A 27,908-nucleotide genomic window follows, 5' to 3' on the forward strand; every position below is an offset into this window, starting at 1 on the left:
CATTCATGTTTGCTGAATATGTAAATATGGTTGTGGAGAAAGTTATTATGATAAACAGTATTATGTGACAATAAGACTAGCTTGCTTGTTTCCTTCCTTCCTATCAAGAAAAGGTACCAGAACACTTTGGACTTTCTGGAAGAACACAGAACAATGGTTCCTCAGTTAAAAATCAAAGATAAGAGAGTTGGTATGTCCAAAATGGTGATATGAGGAGCTCAGAGGGTCTTTTCACCAGCAAAACAACTACAGCTTGTGAAAATTATATAAAAAATTTTAAGTCCCTGGAAATTATCCTAAGGGCACATGGCAAATGGAGAAGTATTTATTTAAAGATATCCACTAAATCTTGGTAAGAATATCAAGAGCTTGTGGCATTTGAACCATGACTCTCTTCCTCTCATTCACCTCAGGGTGATGGAAGTTGTACACTGTGTGAGTGCAGACTAGAACACAAGGCTCCCTCTCCCCATATCTCCCAGTCTACTATTACGGTATCTCTCTAGGAAGAGCAAGCTAGCATAATTTCTCAGACCTTCTGTGTTGCAGGAGCTTTATTCTAGGTAAGAGCTGATGAGATGTCTGGGACTCCCTTCCTCTTATCCCCCACTTGTAAGGCAGAAGCTCTACCCCAAGAGTAGTGGCCCAAGAATGCTGGGTTCTGATCATCTCTGCCTCAGTTTGCCCATAAAATGATGGTTCCATACTGGAAGAGGCAAGGTGATGAGGGAAAAGGCTTCTGCTCCTGGCCAGCATTTCTTCCACAAAGCAGGAATGTTGCTTCAAGAGATACAGACCATTGTCCCCATCCTCAGTTCCAGAGCAGCTGCTCAGAGGCTTAGCTCAGGTGAAGAGGCAGGTATAACAATAGAGAGCTTCACCGCTGTCCCAGGGGAAATTGTCTTATTTAGAACAGAAAGAATGGAAATGTTTAAATCTAAGGATGCTATTGAAACAATGGAGATTTGGTGGTAAGTAATTAAAAGGAGACTGGTAGCTCCATGAAGGCAACAAACTAAACAAGCTTAAGTTTAACAGAGATGAGACAGAAGTTTAACATAGAGAACCAGGGAAACAGACTGTTAATAAGAGCCCTCCTGGGGTTAGAACAAGCCTTGAAACCTGGCCTCAAAGACTACTGTAAAAGGGCTGGATTTAACTGCATCAAAATCTGGAGCAATAATAATTGCTCAGCCCTTAGAAACGACAAATACCCACCATTTGCTTCAACGTGGATGGAACTGGAGGGTGTTATGTTGAGTGAAATAAGTCAATCAGAGAAGGACAAACATGATATGGTCTCATTCATTTGGGGAATATAAATAATAGTGAAAGGGAATAGAAGGGAAGGGAAAAGAAATGGGTAGAAATATCGGAAAGGGAGACAGAACATGAAGACTCCTAACTCTGGGAAACAAACTAGGGGTGGTGTAAGGGGAGGAGGGCGGGGGGGTGGTGAATGGGTGACAGGCACTGAGGGGGGCACTTGACGGGATGAGCACTGGGTGTTATTCTGTATGTTGGCAAATTGAACACCAATAAAAATAAATTTATTATAAAAAAAGAAATTTACTAGAGGGGCTCAATAGATTTGAACTGACAGAAGAAAGAATGAATGGATTTGAAGAAAGATCATCAGAGATTATGCAATCTGAAGAACAGAGAGAAAAGAAGAATAAATAAAAAATAATAAACCCCCAGAGAAATGTGGACACTGTTAGTATATTAACATACAAGTAATGGAAATACTAAAAGACGAGATGAAAAGGGCAGAAAAAAAATTTAAAGAAATAACGCTGAAAACTCCCCAAATCTGATTAAAAAAGATTAATCTATACATCCAGGAATTCAATGAATTATAAGTGGGGTAAATACAAAGAGATTCACATCCAGCTACATCATAGTTAAAATGCTGAAGGCTAAAGACAGAGAAAATTTTGAAAGCAGTAAAAGAAAAATGACTTGTCATGGACAAGGGAACCTCAGAAAGATTAAGAACTGACTTCTCCTTAGAAATGATGGAGGCCAGAAGACAGTGGGATGATATATTCAAAGTCCTGAAAGGAGGGAAAAAAACCCCAACCACCTGTCAACAAGAACTTATATCCAGCAGAACTATTTTTCAAAAATTAAGGTGAAATAAAGACATTTTTAGATAAAAATGCAGAGAATTCATTGCTAGCAGATCTGCTTTACAAGAAATACTAAAGGAATTTCTTTAGGCTGAACACAAGTGGATCCACATATTAATTCAAATCCACAAGAGAAAACAAAGAGCACCAATAAAGGGAATTGTGTAGGTATTTATAAAAGAGAGTACATTACATATTTCTTCTTTTAACTTGATTTCAAAAGTAATAGCATAAAACATATTTCTTCTTTTAACTGATTTCAAAAGTACTAGCATAAAACAATATGAACGTAATTGTATTGTGTGGCTTATGACATACAGAAATCTAATATGATTGACAATAACAGCACAAAAGAGGTAAGAGGTAGGTAGGGGCAAAGCTGTTTTGGAGTAAGGAAGTGACCAAGTTACACAAGATGGTTACTTGAATCCACAGGAATGAATTCAGAGAACCAGAAATGGTAAATCAGAAATATAACAAACTCTGTAAATATATAATTGCTTTCCTTTCTTCTCTCAGCTTCTTTAAAATACACAATTATATAAGGGAATAATTATAACAATGTATTATTGGTTTGTAATACATACCATGTAATATTTGTATTAATAGTAGTGCAAAGAAAGGAAAGATGGAGTAGAGCTATATAGGATTAGCATTTTTATATCTCACTGGAATTACTTAGTATTAGTCTGAACTAGATTCTGATAAAGTTAAAAAACATATATGTGTGTATGTATACATATCTACACTTCAATAAGATAGACATATCATGTCGATATATCTCTATCTTGTTGAAGTATAGTTGACACACAATGCTACATTAGTATCAAGTGTACAACATAGGAATTCAACAATTCTTTTTTTTTAATTCAACAATTCTATAGCTTAAGCTATACTCACCAGAAGCATAGCTACCATCTGTCACCATACAACACTATTACAATATTATTGACTATATTTCCTATGCTGTATCTTTCATCCCAGTGACTCATTCATTCCATAACTGGAAACCTGCACTTCCCACTCCCCTTCACCAATTTTGTCTTTCCCCCATTACCTGGAAACCACTAGTTTGTTCTCTGTGTTTATGGGTCTGTTTCTGCTTTTGTTTGTTTGTTGGTTGGTTCATTTGTTTTGTTTTTAAGATTCCACATAAAAGTGAAATCATATGGCATTTGCCTTCCTCTGTCTGATTTACTTCACTTAGTGTCATGCTGGGCCTCTAGGCCCATCCATACCAAAGCAAATAGCAAGATCACATCCTTTTTAAAAAATGGCTAAGTAATATTCCGTTATATATATCCCTTTATCCATTCGTCCATAAGTGGACACTTAGGTTGCTTCCATAATTTGGCTACTGTAAATAATGCTGCAATAAACATAGGGGTGCACGTATCTTTTTGAATTACTATTTTTGTTTTGAGTAAATATCTAGTAGTGAAATTATTAGATCATATGGTATTTCTATTTTATTTTAATTTTTTTTTATTTATTTATGATAGTCACACATTGAGAGAGAGAGGCAGAGACACAGGCAGAGGGAGAAGCAGGCTTCATGCACCGGGAGCCCGATGTGGGACCCGATCCCAGGTCTCCAGGATCGCGCTCTGGGCCAAAGGCAGGCACTAAACCGCTGTGCCACCCAGGGATCCCGGTATTTCTATTTTTAAATTGAGGAACTCCATGCTATTTTCCACAGTGGCTGCCCCAATTTACAACACACCAAAAATGCACAAGTGTTCCTCTTGCTCCACATCTTTGCCAGCACTTGTGATTTCTTGTCTTCTTTACTCTAGCCACTCTGACAGGTGTGAGGTGATATCTCATTGTGGTTTTGATTTGCATTTCCCTGATGAGTAGTGATATTGAGCATCTTTTCATGTTGGCCATCTGTATGTCTTCTTTTTTTAAAAAAACTTTTTATTTATTTATTTATTTTTATTTTATATTTTATTTTTTTATTACTTTATATTTTTTATTGGAGTTTGATATGACAACATATAGCATAACATCCGGTGCTCATCCTGTCAAGTGCCCCCCTCAATGTCTGTATGTCTTCTTTAGAAAAATGCCTCTTCAGGTCCTCAATCTATTTTTAATTGGATTATTATTATTATCATTATTTTGGTGTTGAGTTGTATAAATATATATTTTGAATATTAACCCCTTATCAGATATGCCATTTGTAAATATTTTTGCCATTCAGCGATTTGCCTTTTCATTTTGATGATAATTTCTTTTACTATGTAAAAGCTTTTGATTTTGGCATAGTCTCAATAGTTTATTTTTGCTTTTGTTTCCCTTGCCTGAGAAAACATATCTAGAAAAATGTTGCTAAGGCTGATGTCAAAGAGTTTACTGTCCATGTTTTCTTCTAGGAATTTTTATGGTCTTAGGTCTCACATTGGTGACGGCCATTGAGGGGGACTCTTGACGGGATGAGCACTGAGTGTTATTCTGTATGTTGGTAAATTGAACACCAATAAAAATTATTTTATTAAAAAAATAAGTTTTTAATCCATTTTGAGTTTATTTTTATGTAAGATGTGTATCTATCCTTTTCTCTCTTTTTTTTTTTAGTAAGCTCTAGGCCCAACTTGCTCTTCTGACTGAGCCAGCCATGCACCCCTATAAGATGTATATTTTAAACCCAAGCAACCGCTGAGAAAATAACTAAAAAATAAATAATAAAAATTATTAAAGGATAAAGCAGTTAAGGAGGAAGAAAGGAAAAATAAAGATAGGAAACAAAGTACAAGGGAAGATACAGATTCAACTATAAATAATAATAGCATCAAATGTGAATGAATAAAATAATCCAATAAAAAGCCAAGATTATCAGATGGATTAAAAACATGACCTAACTATATTCTATAGGAGACACACTTCATATGCAAAGATACAAATATGTTGAAAGTAAAAGTGTGGAAAAGAAAATCACACAAGCAACAATCATAAGAAAGCTAAAAAAGCTATACTAATGTGAGATAAAATAGACTTTTAAAACAACAAAAAAATGTTACTAGAGATAAAAAGGAACACTCTATAATGATAATAGGGTTAATTCAGCAGGAAGATATAACAATTACATGTATACAGCCAGCACAGAGCTGCAAGATGAAACAAACTGACAGAATTGAAGGGAGAAAAAAATTTAACAATAAAAATAAAATAAGATAAAAACAGAGAGGAAGGTGAACCATGAGAAATTTTTAACCATAGGGAACAAACTAAGGGTTACTGGAGGGGAGTTTGATGGGGGAAATGTGGTAATTGGGTGATGGGCATTAAGGAGGGTACTTGATGTAATGAGCCCTGAGTGTTATATGCAACAGATGAATCACTAAATTCTACCCCTGAAACTAATAATATACTATATGTTAACTAAATTGAGTTTAAATAAAAATTTTAATAGTAATATTTGAAGATTTCAATACCCTACATTCAAGAATGGATGGAACAAGTAAGGAAAAGATCAACAAAGATAAACAACAACAACAACAAAGATAAAGATAGAGAAGACTTGAACTACATTACTAGTAACTACATTACTAGACCTAAAAGTCAGAATTTTCATTCACAGAGCAATTGTATAATTTATGTGGAGAGTGGAAATTGCAGCTAATATAAAACCATCAGAAATAAATGAAATATATTTAAATAAAAAAAAAGACATCTATAAAATACTCTAACCAACAACAGCAAAATACACCTTCTTCTCAGGTGCACATGCAATATTCTCCATGATAGACCATAAAGTAAGCCTCAATAAATTTAAAAGGACTGAAATCACACAAGATATGTTCTCCAACCACAGACTAATGGCAGGGAAGGACAAAGGGGATCACAGAACAAAGTATAGGAAAGGACCTGGAGTTGGCATAGCAGGGCCAATGGAAGAGCAGGTAAGGAGGCAGAGGAGGGAACTTCAGGGTTTGAGGTTCAAAAATCAGGGGTCTAAGAATAATTTTATATGGATGAAAGATCAACACAGTAATAGCAGTTTGCAGTCTGACAGTACAACGTGGCTAAATACAACCCAAACACCTGTCTGGTAGCTCCTGAGCCAGTAACACAGGCAGTCACAGACTTCTCTGTAGAAGCATCTGGATTGGTCACAACAGAACATCCAATGATGTATCCTAATGAATTCACTTGTCTCTAAGCACGGCAAATTGGAACCCCTTAGAGGACTGTTCTGGAGATTATCTAAGGGTGATACCTCTGATACCAAGAATATGATGATTAGGAGGGGATCTCTTTTCATGCTCCCCAGGTGATGTGGAAGATATTGTACATTCACGGGTTAGTTAGGTTTGGAAAGCAACATATTTTGGGGAAGGAAAGAAGAGTAATATGTCATTTTTTTCACCTACACGGGTAACCATCTCCTGACAGATGTTCCCACTATTCCTGTAAGTGAAACAGTTGGAGAGAAGCATTAACTCTTTCCATCAGTACACTTCCCAGCATGCACATGTGCTTTCAAGGGAGCAACAGGCACTCACTGCCCATATTCCTTTGTACACTGACCTTTTTAAAGGTGGGTTCCTTTAAGATCATATTGCTTTAAGATGATCAGATTTTTCCTTTAATGGAACACCACAGAGCTCTTTTTCCCCTTGACCTTTTAATTCAGGTTGAATAATAAAACTTAACATTGAGCTGTGATTTGATATTACAACACCAGGGATGCCAAATCTAAGGCCTTGAGTTTCCAGAATATTGCAATTCTTGGTCCAGCAAGATTTCAGGATGCAATCTGGAAGTGTTTTAAATGCCAAAAGAAATGTGACACCCCTCTCTTCTGTTTTCATTTCCTTTTCTCCTGTTCTTCTTTTCCCTTGGTATCTTTTATAGTCTCCATGTTTCCTCCTTGAGGCAGTCTCTCCAGCATGTGGACCAACCTCTTCCCAAGGAAGGCTCTGCTGTGTGTATTTGCTGCCGTCTATTTTTGCTTCCTGCTCTTTGACTGCCTGACCTTTCTTTCCATTATGACTTTGTGGCCCACACCCAGCCATCTTATTGCCTTCTTGTCTAGTGATGAGATTGGGCACTCCATGTCTTAGGTTTTACCTAAATGTTGTCATTTTTAGGTTCTCTATTCATGAAGCCACATGTGTTAAGCAAATGTGCACCTGTGATGGCTGCAGGCTATCTAGAGACCCTCAGGTGTCCTGATCCTGAATATCTTCAGGAGAGGTTGAGAGTAGTAGACATCCTCTCCTAGCACATCTGGAAACCAGCTCAAGGCAGGAAAGGTATAAGTAATTCAAGTCATGTATTTCTCTCAATGGAACTACTTTATCTCTAGGAAAGGTAGATTCTCCCAAAAATGTACCTTGGTCTTGATAGGTATTTGCTGAGCATCTAAATTGAGGGGACACATACATGGTCTTTCTAAGGAATGAACAAACATGAAAAAAACTCATAGAAAGTAAATTGTAAATACACTGCCCATCCTTATTCCACTTTTTAATGAAGCTATTGATACTGCTGACACATCAAGGAATTCCAACTGTATCATAAAGCCAAGGAATCCTCACACATATGGCACTTAGAATTTATGTCTGACAGCACTGTATCCTAATACAAGCAACAAGAAGTCCCTCCCTGGACCCTGGTTCTCTAATCCTCTTCTAGCTTGAGTCTTCTTCTCCTTCACAAGCAAACTCCTGGAAGAGCTGTCAGTGTTCTCTGGCTTTATTTCTTCAACTATTCTTCACACCTCATTTCGCTGCAGTCTGGTTTCTATATTCAGCACCTCATTGAAACTGCTCTTTTGAGGTCACCTACCACCTCCTCATTGCCACACCCAATAGTCTTTTTTTAAAGTAGACTTTATTTTTTAGAGCATTTTTAGTTTCACAGTAAAACTGACCAGAAGGTATAGTACAGATGTTTTTCAAATATTCCTGCCCCTACACATCCACAGCCTCCTGTATTATCAACCAGATGGTACATTTGTTATAACTGATGAACCTACATGGACATATCATGATCACCCAAAATCCATTAGTCTACCTTGGGGTTTCCTCTTGGTGTTACATATTCTATGGGTTTGCACAAATGCATAATGGCATATATACACCATTATAATATCATACAAAGTAATTTCATCATCCCTAAAATTATCTGTGTTCTCCTTATTTACACCTCTGTCCAACCAACCTCTGGTAATCACTGATCTTTTACTGTCTCCAAAGTTTTGCCTTTTCCTGAACATCATATAGTTAGAATTATAAAGCATGTAACCTTTTCAGATTGCATTTTTATAGCTTTTTCCCCCATTTTAGCACTACATAATATTCCATCGTCTGGATGTACTATAGTTTATTTATCCATTCATCTATTGAAGGACATCTTGGTTGCTTCCAAGTTTTGGCAAATTATAAATAAACCTGCTATAAACATCCATGGGTAGATTTTTGTGTGGATATGTTTTCAAGTCTTTTGGGTAAATACCAAGGAGCACAATTGCTGGGTTGTATAAGACAATATTTAGTTTTGTAAGAAATTACCAAGCTGTCTTCCAAAGTGGCTGTACTATTTTGTATTGCCACCAGCAATGAATAAGAGTTCCTGTTGCTCCACATCATCCCCAGCATTCAGTGTTGTCAGTGTTCTGGATTTTGGTCACTCCAATAGGTATATAGTGATATTTAATTGTTTTAATTTGCATTTCCCTGATGACATATGATGTGGGGCATCTTTCATATGCTTATTTGCCATATCTTCTTTGGTGAGGTGTTTATTAAAGTCTTTGGCTCATTTTTTGTTTTATTGTTTTCAACAAAGATCTGTTATGAAGATAGAACTGTTTTCTTCTTTTTTAATTTAAATTCAGTTAGCCAACATATAGTACATAATTAATTTCTGATGTAGTGTTCAATAATTCATCAGTTGCGTATAACACCTAATGTTCATCACATCATGTGCCCTCCTTAATGCCCACCACACAATTACCCCATCTCCTCACCTACCTCCCTTCTAGCAACTCTCAGTTTATTTCCTATAACTAAGAGTTTCCATGGTTTTTCTTTCTCTCTGATGACTTCCCGTTCAGTTTTCCCTCCCTTACCCCATGATCCTCTTATATTCCAAATATGAGTGAAACCTATATTAAGTGTTTTTCTCTGGTTGACTTATTTCACTTAGTCTAATACCCTTCAGTTCCAACCATGTTGATGTAAATGGTAGGTATTCATCCTTTCTGATGGATGAGTAATATTCTATGTATATATATATTCAACACATGCAAATAAATAAATGTGGTACACCACATTTACAGAATAAAGGATAAAAATCATATGATTACTTTTATAGAGAAAAAGCATTTGACAAAATTCAACATCCTTTTATGGTAAAAATACTCAACAAGCTCCATATAGAGGGAATGTACCTTAGCATACTAAAGGTCATATATGACAAGCCCACAGTTAACATCATATTTAACAGTGAAAAACTGAAATCCTTTCCTCTAAGATCAGGAATAAAACAAGGATGCCCACTTTTGTCACTTCTACTCAACATAGACTGGAAATCCTAGACAGAGCAATTAGGCAATAAAGAGAAATAAATAGAATCCAAATCAGGAAAAAAAGTCAAATTTTCTCGGCAGTCCTTCCTGGTGGCTCAGCAGTTTAGCGCTGCCTTCAGCCCAGGGTGTGATCCTGGAGACCCGGGATCAAGTCCCAAGACAGGCTCCCTTCATGGAGCCTGCTTCTCCCTCTGCCTGTGTCCCTGCCTCTCTCTATCTCTGTCTCTGTGTCTCTCATGAATAAAAATAAAATCTTTAAAAAAAAAAAGTCAAATTTTCTCCGTTTGCAGGTCATATGATGTATAAAACGTTAAAGACTCCACAAAAAAATCTGTTGAAACTAATAAATGAATTCAGTAAAGTTGTAGAGTAGAAAATTCAATTGCAACAACTTAAAACAAACTGAAAAAGAAATTAAGGAAGCAACTCCATTTTCCATAGCTTTCAAAAGAGTAAAATACTTAAAAATAAACTTCACCAAGGAGTTGAAATATTTTTACACCAAAAACTACGTTACATTGATAAAAGAAAACAGAAAAAGGACAAACAAATGGAAAAATATCCTCTGTTCATTGATTAGAAGTCTTAATATAGTAAGATGTCCATGCTACCCAAAGCAATTTATAGATTAAATGCAACCCCTATCAAAAACAATGGTACTTTTTACAGAAAGGAAAAAAAAATCCTAAAATTCCTATGGAACCACAAAAGACCCAGAATAGCCAAAGCAATTGTGAGAAAGAGGAACACAGCTAGAAGCATTACACTTCCTCATTTCAAAATACATAACAAAACTACAATAATAAAAACAATATGGTACTGGCATAAAAACAAACACGTTAGACCAATGGAACAAAACAGAAAGACCAGAAAAAAAAATCCATGCATATTACAGACAACTAATCTTTGGGCATCAAAAACACACAATGGGGAAAGAATGTACAATCTCTTCAATAAATAGTGTTGGGAAAATTGGGGGCACCTAGGTGGCTCAGTTGGTTAAACTTCTGCCTTCGGCGCAGGTCATGATTCTGGAGTTCTGGGTTTGAGCCCTGTAACGAGCTCCCTGCTCAGTGGACAGTCTGCTTCTCCTTCCCCTCTGTCCCTCCCCCTGCTTGTGTTCTATCTCTCTCTCACAAGTAAATAAATAAAATCTTTAAAAAAACAGTTTTGGGAAAATTGAATAACAGCATGTCAAAGGAAGAATCTGGACCATTACACCATACATACAAATTAACGGAAAATGTATTAAAGACTTAATATAAGATCTGAAACTATAAAACTCTTGGAAGAAAACAGAGAAAAACTTATGACATTGGTCTTCCAATGATTTTATAGTTATGACACCGAAAGCACAGGCTACAAAAGCAAAAATAGACGAGTATTGAAGATTTTTTTTTAAAGATTTTATTTATTTATTCATGAGAGACAGAGAGAGAGAGAGAGGCAGAGACATAGGCAGAGGGAGAAAGAAGCAGGTTCCCTGCAGGGAGCCCAATGTAGGACTCGATCCCAGGGCCCTGGGATCATGACCTAAGCCAAAGGCAGACACACAACCAGAGCCACCCAGACATCCCAAGTATTGAGGATTTTTGCACCTATGTTATTGAGAGATATTGTTCTGTAGTTTTCTTGTAATGCCTTCATCTGTTTTTGTTGTTAGGGTAATGCTGACCTCCTAGAATGAGTTAAGTATTACCTCTGAAAGAGATTGTGGAAAACTGGTATAATTTATTCCTTAAATGTTTGATGAAATTCCAGTGAACCACCTGGGCCCATTGTTTTAGAAGGTTATTAATTATTTCTTTAATAGATATAGGCTTATTCAGATTGTCTATTTCTTCCTCTGTAAGTTTTGGCAGATTGTGTTTTTCAAAGAATTGGCCCATTTATCTCATCTAGGTTATCAAAGTCATGGGCACAGAGTTGTTTATAGTATTCCTTTATTATCCTTTTACTATTCATGGGGTCTGTAGTGATGTGTTCTCTTTCATTGCTGATATTAATAATTTGTGTTAGCTGAGCCAGAGGCTTATTGATTTTATTGATCTTTTCAGAGAACCAGCTTTTGGTTTCATTAGTTTTCTCTATTGGCTTCTTTCTCTATTGGCTCTATTGGCTTCTAAAAAATTTCATTGTTTTTTATTTCATTGATTACTGCTCTAATTTTTATTTCTTTCCTTCTGCTTACTTTGAGTTTAATTTGTTCTTCTTTTTCTAGTTTCCTAATGTAGAAGCTTAGATGACTGATTTTAGATCTTTCTTCTTTTCTAATATTGCATTCAATGCTATATGTTCTCTCTTAAGCTCTGCTTTTGCTGCATCCCACAGAATTTGATGTTGTATTTTCATTTCATTTAGTTCAAAGTATTGTTAAATTTCTCTTGTGATTACTTCTTTGACCCATGTATCTGTAGAAGTGTGCTGTTTAATCTCCAAGTATTTGGGGATTTTCCAGTTATCTTTTTGTTCCTGGTTTCTAGCTTAGTTCAATCGTGTTAATATGTATTCTGCTGTTTTTGGATGAAGTAGCGTATAGATGTTCGTTATATCCAGTTGAATGATGGTATTATTGAGTTCAACTATGTCCTTACTGATTTTCTGCCTGCTGTATTTGTCCATCTCTCTTCAACAGAGAGATGCTGAAGTCTCCAATATAAGAGTTGGTTCATCTATTTTTCCTTGCAGTTCCAGCAAGTGTTGCCTTAAGTACTTTGACACTCTTGTTATATGAACACACATTAAAGATTACTATGTCTTCTTGGAGAACTGACTCCTTTATCATTACATGATGTCCTTTATTCCTGATAACTGCCCTTGCTGTAAAGTCTGCTCCATCTGAAATTAATATAACTGTTCCCACTTTAGATTAGTGCTAACGTGGCATATCTTTCTCCATTCATTTACTCTTAAACCTATATGTGCCTTTATATTTAACATGGGTTTCTTATAGACAACATACAGTTGGGTCTTGTTTTTTGATCCTGCCTGACAATCTCTTTCTTTAAATTGGTGCACTTAAAAAAAAAAAAAAAAAAAAAAAAAAAAAAAAATAAATAAATAAATAAATTGGTGCACTTAAACCATTGACATTCAAACTGATTACTGATATAGTTGAATTGATACTTGTTTATTACTGTTTTCCATTTGTTGCCTTTTTGTTATTATTTTTGTCTTTCAATTTTCTGCTTTTGTTATTTTAATTGAGCACTTTATCTCCTTTCTTAGTATATCAATTGTATTTTTTTCACTTTTTTGAGTAGTTGGTCTAGATTTCCAATATACATTTACAGCCAACCCAAATCCACTTTCAAATAACACTATACCATTTCATTGGTAGTATAATTTACAATAACAAAATAATTCCAATTCCTCCTTTCCCTCTTTTGTATCATTGCTGTCATTCTTTTTCACTTATACATAGGCATATGAATATATATATACACACATGTATAAGAATATATATACACATATATGAATATATATGCATAAGCATACATAATTAAATAAGTGTTTCTATTATTATTTTGAACAAACTGTTATCCATTAGAACAATTAAGAATAAGAAATAAAAGTTTTTTCACTTTCATTAATTCCTTTTTCAACACTTTTCCTTTATGTATATCCAAGTTTCTGACCTACAGCACTTTCCTTTTTTCTAAAGAACTTCTTTTAACATTTCTTGCAAGGCACATCTACTGACAACAAATACCCTTAATTTTTGTTTGTCTAAGAAAGTCTGTATTTTGAAGGGTAATTTTGCAGGGTTTTGAAGGGTAATTTTGCAGGGCACAGAATTCTAGGTTGGTGGCTTTCTTTCTCTCAAAACTTTAAATGTGTCACTCCACTCTGTTCTTCTTTGTATGGTTTCTGAAGAGAAATTGGATGTAATTCTTACCTTTGCTCCTCTGTTGGTAAAGTGTTTTTTCTTCTCTGACTTCTTTGAGGATTTTCTTTTCTATCTTTGATAATCTGTAGTTTGAAAATGATATGCTTAGATGCAGTTTTTCAGTCATTTTTCTATTTGGTATTCTCTAGGCTTCCTGGATCTGTGGTTTGGTGTTTGAAATTAATTTTAGAGAAATTCTCAGTCATTATTGTCTCAAATATTTCTTCTCTTCCTTTCTCTCTTCTGCTTCTGGTATACTCATTACACAAATGTGAACACCCTTTGTGGTTGTCCCACAGTTCTTGAATATTCTGTTCTATTTTTATCAATCTTTTTTCTTTCCAGTTTTACAGGTTTCTGTTGAGATATCCTCAAGTTCAGAGATTCTTTAGCCTATATATGTAGTCTCCTAATAAGTCCATCAAGGGCATTTTTCATTTCTGTTGTAGTGGTTTTGTCTCTAGATTTTAAAAATTCTTTCTTAGAATTTCATCAATCTGCATACATTGCCCATCTTCTCTTGCATGCTATCAACTGTATCCATTACAGCCCTTAGGATATTTATCATTGTTGTTTGAAATTCCTAGTTGACAATTCCAAAACCCTTGCCATATCAGTGTCTAGTTTTAATGTTTGCTCTATCTCTTTGAACTGGTTTATGGTGTGTGTTTGTTTGTTTGTTTGTTTGACTTTTGGCTTGGAGAGTTCTATGTTGCCTTTTTTCCCTTCCTTTTAGTGTGTCTTGTAACTTTTTCTTGATAGCCAGACATGATGTACTGAGTAAAAGAAACTGCTATAAATAGCCCTTTAGTAATGTGGTGGTAAGGTATGGGAAGAGAGGAAGCATTCTATATACTACTATGATTAGGTCTCAGTCTTTTAATGAGCCTATGCCTCTGGTTAATGAGCTTCACACATGCTTCTCAGCTTCTGACACCTCCTGCTCCCACTTAGGTGGGACAAGATTTCAAGAGTGGGCTGGAGCTGGGTATTTCATTTTTCCTACATAGAAAGCTAGAAAGTTGCATTTGGGCATTTATCTTCCTTCTGGTCAGTTAGGGTCTGAAAAAGCCCCAGCAGGTCAGGCTCATGTTAAAGAGTTTCTTCTGAGGGCAGACTTTGTTAAAAAGAGTGCTCTGGCATATTTCAAAATATTCCTTTTCCCCTGCCCCCATCATAAGCATTAGGAGATTTTTCTCCAATATTCTCTGTAAGGATATAGTAGAGCTCTTGGAGGTAAAATTCACAAAAGTGTGGGGGACTCCAACAATTTGTTGATTATGGTTCAGGTTCCCTACCTTGCTACTGTTTCCTATAAAAATGTGTGCGTATGGGTCTCTGTTCCAGTAAATCACAGTTCTTTGTAGTCATCTGTCTCTCCAATTCTGAAAAGTCAGGGCCTGTGACTTCACTTATTTTATGGATATAAAAAGAATTGTTGAAGTTTGTCCAGCTTTTTACTTGCCATTAGGAGAGAATGAAGACTTCCAAGCTTCTTACATCCTGGACCAGAAACCCCAATAGTGTCTTTGCAGTCCTCATCTGATTTGATATCATGAACTAATCCCAATTCTGCTCTCTTGGTTTTCAGGATTCTACATTGGTGGTTGTCCTCCCATTGCCCTGTCTATCCCTGCCCAGTTTTCATAATAAGCACTTTCTCTCCTTAAACTGGCATTGTTTTCTTTCTTACCCTCTAGTTAGAAACTTTCATGTCTCTGGGTGAAAATATAATTCAAAAATTGTCATTCTTAAAATGGCAAATGATAAATGACCCCAAAAGATTAATTGTTGGTGTTTTTGCTTGTACATTATTGGGGAACTAAATATAGCCCCATATTGTAAAGAAATAGTTGGTCCCAGCTGCAATAAGAAATCAGAGATTTCTAGGACTTTCCTATAATACCAATTAAAAAACAAAACAACCAATGACAACACTACTCCCCTCCTACATGTTCTAATGTGACCCTCTAGTTTTTAAAATTGTAGCTGCCTGGGCTTTCATAGTCTTGCTGAAAAATCAAACAGTCCAGATTTTCTGCTCCTACAGATGAGCCCTGGCCAAGCAGACCAGTGTAATTCACACTGCCTCTGATAAATCCATCTTACTCTTTTTGTTTTAATGTAACTGCAATGCCAATACCACAAGATTCTCCAATAATAAAAACATTGCACATTTTCCAATCAGTTACTGAGCATAAAAATTTCTACTTTCTAGGCATTTGCCTAAAAAGAAAAAAGGAAAAAAAAAAAAGAAAAAGAAAAAAGGAACAAAATTGATTTAGGTAGAAAAGATTTTGTTAATGTTTCTGGATGTGTGACATGACAAAACCTTTTAAGAATACTGAACTTCACACTTTTCTATACATTCTCCAGTTTAATAGATGTACAAGAAGATTTGCTTCATGTTAATTTAGTGGCTTTGAATTCTGTAGACCCACTGCTGCTTACCTGTGGATATTGAGCTTAAGAAGTTGGGCTCTATGTATCAGGAAGAGACTATATATTGTATAATATACCTTCCTTACATTGACAGAGCATTGCAATTGATTTTTAGGATGTTTGTCGAGACGTAAAATTGGTTAAAGTGAAAAAGAAAGAGATAAGCTTTAGTTTTTTGCAAATTTCCCTTATCTGAAAAACTTTGTTTACCACTAGTACAGGATAAATGATTCTACTTGATATGAGGCCAAAAAAATGAACAGAAATCAGGGGTAAAACATTGGGTATATTTATCTGTAACTTTGACTTTTAGCTTTATTTTCCCTGCAGCTGTAGAGCTTCACTGATTAATTTGGTAACTTGAGTATGGTAGAAAGCTCAGGATACAACCTTTTTCAATGAATAATTTTCTTTGTGGAAAATTCATTTGAGTTCTGATGCAAGACCATGATTCTGACCATGACAATATCACCCACTTCTGTTCTTTATTTGGCCTTTGGAAAATCCAATCCTTGGAAATAATAGATGTGTACTTCCAAAGAGGTTTTATATTTTTTTCTGTGTTACTCTGTAGAAAAGCTTTTATCTGAAAACAGGTAATGACTGGGGGAAGGAATCTTTGACAAGGGAATGTTCAAACTGGCAGTTATTTTTAAGAGTTTGAGATATTTAAAAATCTTTAATTATATGTAAGCCATGACTATACACTAAGTAAAATAATTAATAAATATATTACCTATCTGGCCATTAACCTATTTATTCTTGAAGCCAATTTCTTTCTTAGTTAAGAGGTCTCTTTAATTGCAAGCATCTGGTAACTAAGGTAACTGCTTATTAATACATGCTTAATAAATTTTGTCTTTACTTGCATGAATGAAGTACATCTTAACAACCTTATATTTCATTGCAGAAAGCTTGAGTCTTCAATATTTCCATTTTTCCACGGGGATAATCACTGATCACAAAAACATGATAATGAATGGGCTGGAACTGATAAGTTCCTCCTGTGAATGGTCATGTGAGAGAACAAAACAAATCTTTAATGGAACTGTGTGTTGTCATGTTGTGGCTTGTGAATTATGAATTAGCAAGTTTATCTCTAGGTAATAAGTAGCAAATCTTAAAGAGTAGTTTCAGTTCTAACTTATAGTTGAACCGCCTTGCAGTGGACCTGTTGCCCTGTGGCATCATCACCAGGGTGATCATCCAGAGGCATCAACTACTCACTTAACCCTGTTTGGATCCAGCACAGTTGCTATGGATTCAGATCATCACAAAACAATTTTAGAATGATTCTGTTGCTGCAAGTGAAGGTAATGCTTCTTTTCTGGCACTTCCTCAGTGCCAGGATTTCTTCCCTGAGACCAATTTTACAATAAGCTAAGAAACAAATCCTGGAAAGAGCTCCAGTTTGGGGTTCAGAAGACCTGAGTCAAAGTCTCCTCTTTATGAAGTATGTGACCTTGAGCAAGTCATTCAACCTCCTCTGGCTCCTCTTTGTGTACAAAATGGGTGAGTAGTAGAGATGGAAATAACACACAGGGTGTTTGGAGGAAGAGGTGACACAACAGACACAGATGTATTAAATAGACTGTTAAATGTTGAACATGTGTTAAAGCTGTTTCTTCTTGACTTGCCATTTTAACACCCCCCCAAAAAAGTAACAATAGAAAGGAAAAGAATCAATAATAGGAAGGTTGCAAGTATCTTAATTTTCCAAGTATCCTTATTTTTAATAGCTCATCTCCAGATCCATTTAAAATACTGAGTCCCCAGTCACATTATTTTCCTAGATCCCTGGCAATATTCATTAGTGTTTTTAGTTATAGAAGGTCTGGAATCAGGATTCTAACTTGAATTTCTTTATTTCCTATCTTCTTTCTGCTTCCCCCCCTTTTAGGTGGCTGTCACAGCTGACCAAGCTCCCGGCTTGACGTGATCTTATATTCTGGGCTGTGATTGTGACTCTCGTTTAAGGGGGAAGGAGGAACTCCATAAGCAGGTAGAGGGCTTCATGTTTCTTCTGGGTAGGCTTTCCTTTAGGGACTATGGTTAAGTTCATGCACAACTGTTAGATCAGTCACTTCAGGTAAGAGTACACCATGGAGGTTCTGCTGTGTTCTTGCTGTCATTGTTCTCACCTTCTACCTGTCTAGCAGTGACTTCTCTTTGAAGACAGCATAAAACAAACAGTTGGCAAACGTGCTGTTGGAGAATGGAATTCCATATAATTCATAAAACTAGCAAATGAATGATCAAATGTGCTTTGCTATGACTCACAGTAATTGATGTGAGAACACATAGAAACAGCAAAGAAAGAAAGAAACTCAGGCTTCAGACTCCAGCTAGTGACAGTTTACACTGCCACAGGATCTGAGTTCTGGGTGTTCTAAGGATAAATGAAGTGGAAGGAGCCTGAGGAACCCACACGCTGGAGCCTTATTGTGCCCTTCTAATTTGCTACTAGTTCTATGGAAACCATTTAATCATACTAGCTCCAAACCACTCTTTAAATGAACAAGAAACCATGGAAAAGAGCTATGGGATTCCTTCTTCCGTTTCTGGGGATGAACAAGGTATTTCATCTAAGTTTCTTCACTTTTCAACCTAAGGAAAGTAATTACTCACTCTTAGAATATGGCATGTAATCTTTGAACATACATATATGTTGCTTTTATATCTACTCTGTAAGCTTATTCTATCTTATGCTGCTTCAGGGAAGACTCATATCTAATTGAGGATTTATAGCTGCAACAGCATGACGATGTATTCAGTGACTTACCTACTCATTCATGCAAACATTTCTGGGGTTTATAAATCTTGACTGAAAACCTGCTCTGTAGCAAGGCCTTTGGGGAGGTTCTGGGAGGGGTGCAGAAGTGATGAAGTCAGCCCCCTAAGAAGGAGTTTAAAATCCCCTGGGCCCGTAGACATATGAAAAGATGTTCAACTTATAAGAGAAAAGCAAACTAGAGCTGCATGAAGATTTCACTAATGGAGCAGAAAAGCCCCCAAAGTGATAACCATTGTGTTTGCAAGGCTGTGGGAAAGCAGGCGATCCCAGGTATTGCTGGTGAGAATGCAAATCAGTACAACTCCCTGAAGAGGGCAATTTACAAATCTCCATTAAAACTATAAATATATGTGGACTTTGATGCAATGAGCCCATTTGTGGAAATTTATTCTGTGGATATACACACACATACAAAATGGTATAAGGGCAAGTTATCTTTTGCAGCACCATATACAATATCAAAAGGATGTTAGAAAACACATCCATCAACACAGTTCTGGTTCTCCACATAATGTAAGACGATGCAGCTGACAAGAAGAATGATATGCCAAAATCGTTAAGATCAATTCTTAAGCGAAGAAAGAAAAAGATCAATTCTTAAGGGAAAAAAGCAAAATCCAAGGGAGATTAAATAGGCTATTATCTTTTGTATAAAAAAGAAGAAAGATTAGAACATACTTTAATATTTGCCTGGATTTGCATAAAGAGACTCTGGAAACATACATAAGGAAGCCATGAAAGTGGTTCAGGGTGATGATGTTGTGGGGTGGGGCAGGTGCCAGGTGGGAATGAGACCAATTGGGACAAAGGTGGGAGCAAACTCCTTCCTTCACTGTACACCTCTTTATATTGTTTGGGTTTAAGAGCCATGTGGATGTATTACCTCTTCAAAAAATAAAATAAGTATGTTTTTACAATTTTTTAGGAAAGACACACACATGTTCCAAGAATATGTACAATGCACACTGCTGCCTTACTTTCTAATTAAATGTAAAACTCCTTGAGGGATGAATCACATAAGAGCCTTTTAAGCTAATCTCTTAGTGTTTCCCTCTCCAATTTCTGTTATAAACCCTTGCCAGATTAATCTTCCCAAATACCCCTTTAGACAGATTGCCAGAAACGTTTCCTTATGGTCTCTGCATCAAATTCAAACATCTCTTTTTGACTTTTTAGGGCTTTCCACAAACCCACCCACCCTCCCAACTGATGCAATCTAATGTCCACTGTTAAGACTCCCAACAAGAACCTTGGGCTCCCATCAGGCTGAGTTTGCCATTTTTCTTGAGCATTTCCATCCCTGTGCCTTTCCTTGAGCTATTTATGTCTGGGGGTGCCTTCCACCCTGCCCTCTGCCTATCCTGAGCCCCAGTGTCTTCCAAGGCCCCTCCCTTCCCTAAAGACTGTGCTTCGAATCCATACTGATCTATTCCTTGTGACCTCCAAGATACTTACCATCAGTATTTCATGCTTAACTCTGATTCCATGGTGAGATTGTTAGGTCCTTAAAGTCAATGGGACCTACAATGGGATACTACCTCCCCTCCCCCCCAACACACACACACACAGACCCTGGAACCCTTGGCAGGCAGCACTATCAATCACACGCATCTCCAGCTTTCTGGGCCCCACCAAGAATAGCCATCCACATCACAGCTATAAGGACTGGCCAGACCCCAACCCAACCCTCACTTGCTGTTTAAGATAGGGGTCTAGAGATCCTGAGTCCTGAGCCAAATTCTCCAGTGTTCTATTAACTGTTACTTGCATACCAGGTACCGTATCTTGAGATCAAACTGAAATCCAGACATTACTGGTAGTGTCTGCTGAACTGGAGGGTGGTCCCATGAGGAGCATGTTTGCTTGTCAGTCCCCACACCACTACCACCAGATAAGGGAAAAGGGAAGAAGGCATTTGAGGCAAGAGAGAAGAGGGTGCAGTGTCTGTTCCCAATCCCTCTGAGCCTCACGTCTGAGCACTACAGAGTGAGAGACAGCAGGTCAGACCTGAAAGGTCACTTCCAAGAGGATGCCAGGAACCACAATATACTATTCCAGGTCTGTGAGCGAGCCATCTATTCATGCCAGTGTGGCTCTGGCACAGTGAGAGGTGGAGAGAAGGTAAGGAAGCTCTGACATTTTTTTGAGTTTTACAGCTTTGAGGAGTGCTAGAAGTAAGAGCCTGACCAGGGTAACTCTGGCAAGGGCAGGACAACAAGTGACTTCTCAGGCCATGGATGTCAGGGAGGGGACCACTGTGGAATTACAAGAAATAGCAGTTCTTGAACAAAGTAAGATACCCACAAGGGCTGTCAGAAATCTCTGGGTGGTGAAGGGATTCTGGTTTCTTCCCTTGCTCCCTCTCTCTCTCTTCCTTCCTTCCCTTCCCACCTGCCCTCCTTTTCTCCTTCCCTCCCTCCCTTCCTCCCTCCCTCCCACCCTTCTTCTCTCCCTCCCTTCTCCCTCCCCCCCTTTTCCTTCCTTCCTTTTGATAAATAGAAAATTAAGGATAATCAAAGTAACAAATTACCTAAAACCTTGATTTTAGTTAACAGTCTCATTCTTCCACTCCTTCCCTCTCCCCTTCTACAAGAGAAATTATGAGTGATTCATAAAATAGTCAACAGAGTTGACGTATTTTTCTCCTTTCTCTCTGGCTCTCTACTCTTTGGGGTGGGGGAGAAATAAATGGGGCTGAATCGGCAAAATATAGTCTGAAGGAGAAGGAAATAGGAAAGTATTCGGCTAGTACACAAACTGAGTGAATAGTCTAGAGTCGAAGAATGCCCACAAGCCTTTCTTGTGTGCACCAAGGTCCTCTCCCTCCAATGGCTGTTTTCCTGAAGCTCCTTCCTCCATCTCTGCCACATACAACCCCCAACCCAGTTCCACATCTGATTTCTGCAGCCGAGTTTATGAGGAAACAGTGATTTTTAAAAAGATTTCCCACCTGCCACATCACATTATGAGTCATCACACTGGGGTGTACCTCTGGCCGACGTGCCAAGTTTTCTCTGCTAGCATTTCAAAAGGCAGTCTTTCACTCATGATAACAATTTGAAATCCACGGATACAGAGCAGGTTTTAAACTCATGCATTTCAAGCATCTGAAAGAGATCTAAGGTTTGACCCCAACATTAAGGGCACGGCACTGAAATGTTTCGCTGCTCTTCCAGGCCTTTATCCAGGACTCAGAAGGAAAACTCGAGCACTGCGGCTGTAATATCCAGGATATTAGCCCTAAGAGAAAAAGGAAATGGAAAAAAAGCCTACCAGCATTGCAAGATCAATAAATGAAATGAGACAGGCTCTGACGGAAGACAAGGTATTTAAAAGTGACATTTCATGGTGACTAGTTGTTCTATTCATTCCAGAAACATTTATTGAATTCTGACCGAGGGCCAGGAACCAGGGATAAAAACATGAATCAGTCATATTCCATGCTCTTCAATTCACTGTGTGGGGGAGGCCCACACGCGTGTAAACAGGGGTTTCAGTGCAGTGTGACACACGATAATGAGGAGGAGGGCGTGGAGCGAGGGGAACACTTTGAAAAGGACTTACTGCTGCCAAAATTTATTCTGTGCTTATTATACACCACTCTACACGTGCACCTGTGCATTTCTACTTTATCTCCCTAGTGTGTTGCAGGGATCACGCTTTCAACTCACTCATTTTGTTTACAGGGTCTGCTCTACAGCAGATGCTTGATAATTATTTAATTAGGTCCGCAATTATTTATTGAGCAGCTGGTACCTAGTGTAAGACAAGAAGTCGAGGAGGCTTACTATGATGAATACGTTCATCCCCACATGCAGTGAAAATGGAAGGCGCGATGTGATAAAGGATCATAAAAGCAATGCAAACAGAAGTGCTGTGGGAATGCATGGCTGGTGGCGATCTGTCTGCGAGGATGAAGGTATGAGTTGTGGGAAAGAGCAAAGAGCAGTATGGACAGGAACCAGTGGAAACAAAGTGGTGGGAGGTGGAGGGACAGAAGCGGGAAGTGCGGACAGGCCCATGACCTGTGGAGGACTTTGAACTTTATTTTCCAGGCAACAAAAAGTCTATGGTTGATTGATTGACAGAAGTGATTAATTTCAGGAGCCCCAGATGTGTGCGAAGCTGGCAGTATAACTGGAGTAAACCAATTACTGAGAGCCACCTGGACCGTGAACGTTGGTGGGCTTGCTCCATGCATTAGGCGACATCCCCTCTCCTTCAGACTGGGCCTTTCTATGTAAAGGTAACACTATTCCTTCATTCACAGGCCAGGCCATAGGGCAGTCGGGTGGCTCAGGTGGTCAGCCTGCCATTGTGACTGGCCTCATTTCTGCCCCTCCTCAGTCTCCTGTCTGCCTCCCCGAGGGAAGCCACTCTTGCCAAGTCCACACAATGTGTCCCCTGGACCCCTTTCTCTGGCCCCTTTTCTCCACTCTGACCACTCCCTTTACCAGCTTCTCTCTTCCCGGCAATTCACTGTCACCCCTCACCCTTTTTATTTTATTTACCCTTGGCCTAAAGATTTCCCCATTTTGCAGATGAGGAAATTAAATCTTTGTGAGGTGATGCAACTTGCCCACTGTCACACTGCCAGTAAGTATGGTTAGTAGAAAGGGACCTGCAATGGTGCCCCCAGGGCTGGGACACTGGGTTATTTTCTAGCAGTGACACTAATACAGTCTACACAGAGTGGGTGAGATTAACTACCTGCACAGTTACTTCATAGATAGGATGTCTCCAAAACTTAAGAAAGGAAAGCTCTAGAAACTTAAGGTATGATGAAATGTGAAAATACTTACAGGTCTCCTAATCAAAGAGATCATCTCCGATATTTTATCTAAAATCACTGTCTCCATCCTCCCCAACTCTCAGTGCTATGACTGATTTTCTTCAAAGCACCAATGGCATCTTTGCTTACTTGGTCACTAACTGTCGCACTTAGTTGAATACGAGTCCCTTTAAGGCTGGAATCTTGTATCTTAGCCACACTCTAATCTCTGGCACTCAGAACAGGGCTTGGCGCACAGTAAGCAATGGATTAATACAACCAATAGTTTCAGGATTCTCCAGGAAGAGCTTGAAAAAGCACCACCCGCACTCCCACCTCTCAGTGGGGGATTCTGATCTCTGTCCCCTTGGTTCATCAGCTTGTGGAGAGCAGCTATCACAAAAGGTGTGTGCTGTCCCCTCAGGTATGTCGGACCATAACAAAGGGGCAAGCCACTGATGAGTAGCCTGAACAAGGATATGGACACATTTTTAGAAAGAATGCCCCACACAAGAAAGAACAGTAAAAGAAAGAGTGAATGCTTATATAGCACTTTGCTCCTTTCACCCTGCCCTGCCAGCCTCATGAACACCTGCTATTCACACTTTCAGGACTCAACAGAGATGCCCTCCTTCTCCCAGAAGCTTCCCTTGACTCTCTGGGTCTGGGTGAGGTCTCCTTCCTGTGTATCTGAAGCTGACTACTATCCCTGCCTGTTTCCTGGGTGGTGGGCTCCAAGAGCCTAGGGACTATATCCAGTCCCTATAACTTATGTTAATATCTTACTTAACTAGGACTCCCTAAAACCTGACATAATCCTCGGCACTGCTTGGCATTTTGTAAATAACTGTCATATAAGCAAATACCTGTTCAACCATGTACATATTCCTACTGGAGGGACATTGTTCTGACTGGCTATTCCCTAACCAAACACTAGAATTCTGTCTTGGTTGGTAAAGGTAAACAATATCGTTAATTCTTGTCACTTGACATTTTGTGATTTATAGCCCTATCTATGTGGGTTTAGTTTACATGAGTAAGTCCCCATTAATTTCATAAACTCTAATGTCTTGATTGCATCCATCTGATGCTCTACTCTGATAGTCTTACTTTGCTCCCTGACATCAATTTTAAGTGCCCAGGCCAGTATCTGAAATCTGAGGTTTTTGGCCATTAATTATTCGGATTTCTTTTGCAGGATTTTTGTTTCCTTTTTGAGGCTCAGCTTTGTTTTTTCCTAAGGAAAGCTATTAACAATTTCCCAAATTGTTTTTGTTCAAAATCACATGAACTGGTGTTCATTGAATACATCTGTTAGTTTAAAAAAAAAAAAATCAGGGGGTAGACATGGCAATGGACTTGAGAGAAATCCCAGCTGGAACTGACGTCTGCACAGACATGTGTAATTACTGTTATCATTAAAAATAACCTGAGATTATTTCTTACTTGTTGCCAGGATAGAAAATGAGCAATATTAGCAGCTGAGCAAAAACCTCCAACAGGAAAAGTGAAGAACAAAAAGGGATGATGACCATGACCAGGGCAATAGTATTTCAATGCCTTCAAGTGGCCACACTGTTACAGGATGGAGCATTGCCCTCACTGACTGGCTTCATCAAACCAAGAAAAAAGCTGCCAGGGAGAGCCACCTGAGGAGGGGACGGAAGGATAAAGGTCTTACAAATGAGCAAACCAAACCTTACAAAACTACTTACAAGAAACCTAGAGGCACTACGGCTTTATATTGTTATCAGTCTTTTCCAAAGGAAAAATTAAGGTCTTCTTTAGAGCAGGCACAGACTCCAGGGAACGACCCAGAAAGCAGAAGGCGGAAAATACATTCAGAAATGAACTACTGGTGGTGTATGTGACCCGTGACATTTTTGTTCTTTTTATCCTCTGGCCACATTTCACTCTTGGATATATGTAACTGTTCTTACTAAATTAAATGGAAGTTAAATGTGCATGCTCAAAGGACAAATTTGGCCTGAAGTATCTCTCCAAAGATATTAATAAAACAGGAGAAGTGAACGTGATTGTTGGGCCATCAGAGTTCTTGTTTCAGATGAGAAATGCCAGGACAGAGAGGAAGCATTGTGCTATGTTCTCCTCTGGAGAGGCTCCATCTCTGCATTCCCTAATGTCAGTGGGTTCTAACACTTAAATGTGTCCACAGAAGCATCGTGGATTCCAAGTAAACCTTCTGATCCCCTGCAGCAGCAGGCTTCTAGACAATGTGAAAGCAGAAAGCCTTGTGAGGTTGTACAACGAGGGAAAATAGAAGCTTTTATTCTAAAGGAGGAGAAGTGAGTCATCATACCTTTCTTGATGAGAGAAGTAGGGATGTTACATAAGAAAAAGTATAGGTTTGAGAATCTAAACAAGTAGTTTTTGAGTCTGGTGTCTGTTACTGATAACCTGCTTGACTTTGTGCATGCAGCAAGTGACTTTGCTGTGCTAAGCTTTGTCATCTCTAACATAAAACGGTTGCTTGAGAGGATAAATAATATATCTTTAGTTCTAATATTCTGAGACTTTATGAGATCTAAAATTACCTATAAAAGTGTTCTACTTTTTCTAGTAATTAAAGGAAATGATACAAGTTATAAAGGGAGGAAAAAAGAAGTTAAAACAATATCTGAGAAGATTCTGACAATACTCAGGAAAAAAAACATACTGAATAATAGAAATAATAATAACGTGAGTAATAATAATAATAATATTTTATTTAGCAAATACCTGGCTGTATGCCAGGCACTTTGCATTTACCATCCCTAGCCCTCACTATATTCTATACCTTAGGTGTGGTGGATTGTATTTTCCCAAAGATGGACACAATGCTATCTTCCATCCCACGTGGAATTTTGTCCCTATGTCATCAAAAGGTAGAGTCTAAGTTCTTTGTCTTTGAATCCGGATACTTGTGACTCATTTATAACAAACAGGATGAGCAGAAGTAATTCTGGATGGCTCCTGGGTCTAGATCATACAAAGCAATGCAGCTTCTGGCTTGTTAGATGGAATTCTCACTCTAGAAGACTCTAGCTGCTAAACAAGCAATCTGGATGCTTATATGCTGGGGGCTGTCATGTTAGGAGAAAGCCCATGCAGAGACCACAATGGAGAGGTCCTGAGACAATGGGAAGAGGGGCCCAGACAGCTCTCAACTTCTTCAGCATCTTTTTCCGCCACTGTTCTAGCTCTAGCTACCATCTGACCACAACCATGTGAGAAGCCCTAAACCAGAACGACTCAGTCAAGCCCTAACCAAAGTCCTGAACCAGAGAAATTAAGGGATAATAAAATGATTGTTGCCTTAAGTCACTAAGCTTGGAGTGGCAGCAAATAGCTAACTAGTAGATTTTGGTAACGTTGCTACCTGAAATTAGGGCATTGCTGTAAACAAAAGCCTGTAACATGTGGCATTGGCTTTGGGTCTAGACAGCAGTAGGAAGCCAGAAAGGACTTGAAGAGTCTGTTAGTGAAAGTCTACGGAGTTTTTTGTTTTGTTTTAATATTTTATTTATTTATTCATGAGAAACAGAGAGAGAGGCAGAGACACAGGCAGAAGCAGGCTCCATGTAGGGAGCCTGATGTGGGACTGGACCCTGGGTCTCCAGGATCCCGCCCAGGCTGAAGGCGGTGCTAAACCACTGAGCTACCCAGGCTGCCCACCTATGGAGTTTTTAAGAGAGTGTTAGCAGAAGCCTTGAGGAAGCTATTGATGAGGGCTTCCCAGGTATTGAGAGAGGTATTATTTGAGCTGGAGAAATATAGACTCATGTAGTGGGGGAAGTTTTGCAAAATTGTCACCAGCAATAATGTGGTAAGTAGTTGTACCTAATGAATTCAATGACTTAGCTAGGGAGAGTTCTAGGAAGAGTGATAAGGGTGCTTCCTGATTTCTTTAAGCTGCCCATAATATATATATACATATTTAAAGATTTTTATTTATTCATGAGACAGAGCGAGTGAGCACACACACACATAAGCAGGGGGAGGGGCAGAGGGAGAGGAAGAAGCAGGCTCCCCACTGAGCAGAGAGCCCAAAAGGGGGCTGGATTCCAGGACCCCGGGATCATGATCTGAGCTGAACACTTAACTGAGACACCCAGGCACCCCTAGCTGCCTCTATTAAAATATTAGATATTGATATTAAATGAGAGAATAGAAAAATGAAATAAAGAACAAGGTCCAGAAAAATCTTTTCAGCCAGCAAAGTGTTCTTAAGGAATGGCTTCCTGGAAAAGATGACATCCAGAGTGGGATGGTAAGATCCTTTGTCAAGATCTCATAAAGATCAGGGTGCCTGAGTGGCTCAGTTGTTTGGCACCTGACTC

The 27,908-nt window shown here is 38.3% G+C and overlaps 1 protein-coding gene and 1 long non-coding RNA gene across 24 annotated transcripts in view; one reads left to right on the plus strand and one right to left on the minus strand.

Annotated features, from left to right (window-relative positions):
* LOC102157226 overlaps positions 1–27,538 on the plus strand; it is a 60,265-nt gene extending 32,727 nt beyond the window's left edge. For 3 of the 7 annotated variants that reach the window (XR_005367655.1, XR_005367658.1, XR_005367657.1), the window contains 6 exons: positions 17,170–17,515; positions 17,904–18,005; positions 21,974–22,122; positions 22,484–22,716; positions 22,902–23,043; positions 25,025–27,538. This is a non-coding gene — a long non-coding RNA (uncharacterized LOC102157226). Of the gene's footprint in view, positions 1–17,169; positions 17,516–17,903; positions 18,006–20,953; positions 21,089–21,973; positions 22,123–22,483; positions 22,717–22,901; positions 23,044–25,024 lie in introns of all 7 variants that reach the window. The other 4 variants (XR_005367659.1, XR_005367660.1, XR_005367661.1 and 1 more) reach the window with 4 other exon arrangements.
* KIF6 (kinesin family member 6) overlaps positions 1–27,908 on the minus strand; it is a 380,623-nt gene that overhangs the window by 130,268 nt on the left and 222,447 nt on the right. The gene's annotated exons all lie outside the window — the stretch shown is intronic.

This window comes from Canis lupus, chromosome 12 (assembly GCF_011100685.1).
Source record: "Canis lupus familiaris isolate Mischka breed German Shepherd chromosome 12, alternate assembly UU_Cfam_GSD_1.0, whole genome shotgun sequence".
NCBI lineage: Eukaryota > Metazoa > Chordata > Mammalia > Carnivora > Canidae > Canis > Canis lupus.